Source organism: Triticum dicoccoides, chromosome 6A (assembly GCF_002162155.2).
Source record: "Triticum dicoccoides isolate Atlit2015 ecotype Zavitan chromosome 6A, WEW_v2.0, whole genome shotgun sequence".
Lineage (NCBI taxonomy): Eukaryota > Viridiplantae > Streptophyta > Magnoliopsida > Poales > Poaceae > Triticum > Triticum dicoccoides.
The window spans coordinates 22,221,251-22,227,250 of NC_041390.1; positions in this window are offsets into that span (position 1 = coordinate 22,221,251).

The following is a 6,000-nucleotide window of genomic DNA, read 5'->3' on the forward strand; positions in this document are numbered from 1 at the left end:
AGACAACACCATGTCCCTAGTAAGCCTCTAGTTGACTAGCTCATTGATCAATAGATGGTTACGGTTTTCTGACCATGGACATTGGATGTCGTTGATAACGGGATCACATCATTAGGAGAATGATGTGATGGACAAGACCCAATCCTAAGCATAGCACTAGATCGTGTAGTTCGTATGCTAAAACTTTTCTAATGTCAAGTATCATTTCCTTAGACCATGAGATTGTGCAACTCCCGGATACCGTAGGAGTGCTTTGGGTGTGCCAAACGTCACAACGTAACTGGGTGGCTATAAAGGTGCACTACGGGTATCTCCGAAAGTGTCTGTTGGGTTGGCACGAATCGAGACTGGGATTTGTCACTCCGTGTAAACGGAGAGGTATCTCTGGGCCCACTCGGTAGGACATCATCATAATATGCACAATGTGATCAAGGAGTTGATCACGGGATGATGTGTTACGGAATGAGTAAAGAGACTTGCCGGTAACGAGATTGAACAAGGTATCAGGATACCGATGATCGAATCTCGGGCAAGTATCGTACCGATAGACAAAGGGAATTGTATACATGATTGATTAAGTCCTTGACATCGTGGTTCATCCGATGAGATCATCGTGGAACATGTGGGAGCCAACATGGGTATCCAGATCCCGCTGTTGGTTATTGACCGGAGAATGTCTCGGTCATGTCTGCATGTCTCCCGAACCCGTAGGGTCTACACACTTAAGGTTCGATGACGCTAGGGTTATAAAGGAAGTTTGTATGTGGTTACCGAATGTTGTTCGGAGTCCCGGATGAGATCCCGGACGTCACGAGGAGTTCCGGAATGGTCCGGAGGTAAAGATTTATATATGGGAAGTCCTGTTTTGGTCACCGGAAAAGTTTCGGATTTTTTCGGTAACGTACCGGGACCACCGGGAGGGTCCCGGGGGTCCACCAAGTGGGGCCACCAACCCCGGAGGGCCACATGGGCTGTAGGGGGTGCTCCTTGGCCTACATGGTCCAAGGGCACCAGCCCCAAGAGGCCCACGCGCCTAGGGTTTGAAGAAGGGAAGAGTCCCACAAGGGGAAGGCACCCCCTAGGTGCCTTGGGAGGGAGGGAATCCTCCCTTGGCCGCCGCCCCCTAGGAGATTGGATCTCCTAGGGCCGGCGCCCCCCCCTTGGCCCCCCTATATATAGTGGGGGAGATGGAGGACTTCTTACCTTTGCCTTTGGTGCAGCCCTTCCCCTCTCCCAAGTCCTTCTCCTCTCCCGCGGTGCTTGGCGAAGCCCTGCAGGATTGCCACGCTCCTCCACCACCACCACGCCGTTGTGCTGCTGCTGGATGGAGTCTTCCTCAACCTCTCCCTCTCTCCTTGCTGGATCAAGGCATGCGATACATCGTCGGGCTGTACGTGTGCTAAACACGGAGGTGCCGTCCGTTCGGCACTAGGATCATCGGTGATTTGGATCACGACGAGTACGACTCCATCAACCCCATTCTCTTGAATGCTTCCGCTTAGCAATCTACAAGGGTATGTAGATGAACTCTCCTTCCCCTCGTTGCTGGTTTCTCCATAGATAGATCTTGGTGATACGTAGGAAAATTTTGAATTTCTGCTACGTTCCCCAACAATATGCTCCAGGTATCTCTCATTTATTATTTGCCGATGACAGCCTTCTGTTTTTTAAGGGTTCTGTGGAGCAAGTTTTGGCCGTCAAAGGTATTTTGACTGCTTATGAGGAGGGTACAGGTCAATTGTTAAGCCCAGAAAAATGTTCCATTTTGTTTGGGAAAAAAGTTGCTTTGGAAGATCAGGTGTCCATTTTGGTTATCCTTCAGATCTCAAGTGAAGGATTTGATGATAAGTACCCGGGTTTACCAGTGCCGGAAGGTCGTATGAAGGCGGGCAGATTTCAATCTACCAAAGATAAAGCTATTAAGCGAGGGGCAGACTGGGTTGAAAAATATGCTTCCAACGGGGTAAAGAAAATTCAAATAAAATCTGTTATTCAGGCCATTCCGGTCTATGGCATGAGTATTTTTAAATTTCCTGTGTCCCTCTGTGATGATTTATCGCAAATTATTCGGAATTTTTGGTGGGGTGATGACGAGAATAGAAGGAGAACTCATTAGTTGGCTTGGGATAAGATGACAAGACCAAAAGGTGAAGGGGGTATGGGCTTTCGTGATCTCAGGCTATTTAATCAAGCACTTCTGGCCAAACAAGCATGGCGTTTATTGGTTTTTCTGGACTCTTTGTGTGCTAAGGTGATGAAAGCAAAATATTATCCGCATGGACATCTTATTGATACTGTATTCCCGCAATCGTCATCGCTTCCGTGGCAAGGTATTATGCATGGCCTCGAATTATTGAAACAGGGTGTAATCTGGAGAGTTGTTGATGGGACCAGTATAAACATATGGAGAGACAATTGGATTCCTAGGGAGTCTGGCCTGAAGATTACTGCCAAGAAAAACAGAACAAGGATCAAATGGGTGTCCGAGTTATTTAGGTCAGATACTAGGAGGTGGGATGAGAATCTCATCAGGCATCTTTTTTACCCTCATGATGCAGAAGAAATCTTAAAGCTGCGCACGCTGAATTTGGGTGAGGGAGATTTTATTGCCTGGCATCATGAGAAAAGTGGCATGTTTTCAGTTAAGAGTGCGTACAGGCTTTCTCAGAACCTCATGGACTCGAAGGTTAATGTGGGAAATTCTAGTGTAGCAGTAAATGGGGAAAGGAGGATCTGGAATATTATCTGGAAAGCTAATGTCCCTCAGAAGATTAGAATTTTTGCTTGGCGGGTGGGTTCAAATAGTTTGGCAGTTCAAGTTAATAGGGTTAAACACCATCAAGCAATCCTGAGAACGTGCACAATTTGTGGCATCGAAGATGAATGCACTTTTCATGCTTTGGTGAGTTGCCCAAAGGCACGTGCACTTCGTTTGGCTTTGAGAAAAGTGTGGAATTTGCCTGCCGAAGTGCTTTTTAAAAATATTGGGCTAGATTGGTTTCTTATTTTACTGGATCAATTAAGTCCAACAGTGCATGAGCAAACTATTTTCACGTTATGGAGAGCTTGGCACTTGAGGAATGATTTGATTTTTGCTAAAGGTAAAGAATCCATATCAGCCTCTGTAAATTTTGTTCATAATTACTGGGCTTCCTTTTCGTCTTGCCACTCAAAAACGCAGGGAGTGATAAGTTACAAAGGCAAGGAATTGGGGGAGGGCATTCAGGATTCGAATAATGGGGAGAGGAAGGATGTTAGTTGGAAACCTCCCAACCCGGAGTTTTTCAAAATTAACATCGATGCAAGTTTTGTGAAGGCAATCAACGCCGCAAGTGTGGGGGTCGTTGTCAGGAATCATATTGGAGAAGTAATCATTTCCTCTTGGGATTATATTGGAGCCTGCTATAGTGCTGAGGAAGCGGAAATTAGAGCGACAATCTCCGGATTGTATATCGGTATCACCCTTCACCAACCCATCATATTAGAAACTGATTGTTCTTTTGTGGCTGGTGTTCTTGAAAATTACAGGTTTGACAGATCTCCCCTTGTTGATCTAAAGAAGGAAGCATTCAGTATTTCTAAGATGCTGCCGAATGTGAAGATCTCCAAGATTAGCAGGAAAGCTAATAAGGTGGCGCACGAGATAGCTAAGTTTAGTTTTAATAATAAGTCTGATGATGTTCTTATTAATAGCGTTCCGGCCTGTGTGGAACATGCTGTAATGAACGATTGTATTAACATTCTAAGTTAATTAATATATGGGTGGGGTTTTCAAAAAAAAGAAGAAACCAATTAATGGTTTTGGGTGCCCAGAATGTGGGAAAGGACTCCCCTTCTTCCTCTCAGTCAATAACAACTTGGGAGTAACTTCAACATTTCCCCCTCCTTTGATGGTATGGTTAGCAAACATCGTAAGTCCCACTCTTAGTACAAACAACACGCCAAAATAATGTGAACAATGACCTATGAGATGCCACAGAACCACAATGTTTATAGTTCATCTTTTTATCCTGGAACGAAAACGTAATACTTTATGGTATTTCCTTGTGGCGCTGTTTCTGTTTCTAGAATTATTTTTTTGTAACTACGGTGTCGATTTCCTTCGCTAGACGTACTCTGTCCAAGCATGCTCTTTTGGGATTCTTTTTTGTAACTAAGGTGTCGATTTTCCTTGTGAGGCATACTCTGTGCAAAACATGCCCGATAAACATGGTGTCACCAACAATACACCGAATGCGCACGTGATCTCACGATGTGCATGCATGCCACCCTTCATGAATTTGACAACCTTCATAGGTTTCAGAAACCATCTTCAGTCGCCCATCAAAAAATATGCAAAGCCATGGGCACTGAATATAATTGGGCCGGAGATAATCCCTTACAAGTGCATTGCCGTTGAACCACAATATCTTCATCAAAACACCAAAACATAACTGCAAAATTACAATAGATGGCACCAACATCGTAGGAGCTGCTATCTAGCGACGGGACCTGCATGGCTGCATCCACACACTTGTACGGCCGGCCGGCAGGTGCCGACGAGGTCAACGCCGGGCAATGCAAGTAGCAGTAGTGAAGGTGCTAGACCCACGTGGCGTGGCGCGTGCACGATAGTCTCCGCCGTGATCTGTGATGCCAGGCTGCTGTGATCTGCCGTGCATATGGGAATATAAGCAGTTGGATTTGATTAATCGAGCTATGTATTCCCACGATACTGCTGCTGTGATCCACGCCAAACTAATTAATTTCCTTAGGCGAACAATCCACCGATGCCTCTGATCACGCAGATGGCCGCAAGCCATTATATGGCGAAACGAGATCCTCCAGAGTCATATACAACACCCGGAGCGGGAGTGCGGGACACATGGTCGCTATTTTTGGTACCACGAGACGAGACGATGCTCGTCAACTTGCATCGCTTCTGTTGTTGAGATGTTTGAATATACTGTGTACGCGTATATTATGTTTTGGGCCTATTTTCTAGTTCATCTATATAGTTGAGGTTATGGCTTTTCCGAAGAAAAAAAGTTAAGGTTATAGCTTTTTTTACATCATATATACGTATCTAATGCACCGATCAATGCAATTGCGTCGCACAGCCTATTCTAGTCTTCTACATGGTATCTATCGCAGAAAGTTTCTAGACCTAGCCGCTGCCGCCGCCACTTGCTGCCGCCGTCGCCGCCGGGCTTTCCGGTCGCCGCCGACGCTGCTAATCGCCGCCGCCCTCCCACCACCCGTCGCGCCACCCGCCGCCGCCGCCGCCGGTCGCCGTCGCGACCCCCAGCTTCCGCACCCTTCCTGCCCACGCCACGCCGCTCCTTCCTTCCCACCCAGCGCCAAACCTACCCGCCTACCCCACCCGCGCCGCCACCCCTCCCGACCCGCGCCGAACCCTAACCCTAGCCACTCCACCCGCGCCGCGCCTTCCACCTCCCTCCTCGCCGCGCCATGAGTTCCTCCTCCTCCACCGTCTTCAACCCCTTCGCCGGTCCCGATGTCACCCTCATCCGTGATCTCAACATCCACGAGCGCGTTCCGGTGGTGCTTGATCAATCCACCGCGTCCTACGCCGTCTGGACCAAGCTCAACGGCCTCTTCACCGACAACAAACTGCAGCACAAGGTCCTCCTCCGTGGCGAGTGCTACGGGTGCCAGCAACTTGACTTGTCCATCGGCGATTTTTGCATGTGCCTCAAAAAGCTTGCCGATGAGCTCCGCGATCTCGGTGAGACGGTCGGCGACGACCTCCTCATCAGCACCCTCACTGCCGGCCTCAACGAGGACTTTGGAAACGCCGCTCCAATCTCACCTTCATCCCGGAGCCTACCTTTGCCAAGGTGGTGGCGTACCTCAAGATGGAGGAGCGACGGATGAAGATGGCCCGGACTCGGGCGACCCACACCGCTCTCGTCGCTGGCACCCGCGGGGGCTCGGCGCCGCCGCCGCATCCCGCGCCGGCCTTCCCTCAGGCGCCGGCCGCCCCCTTCCTGCCACCCC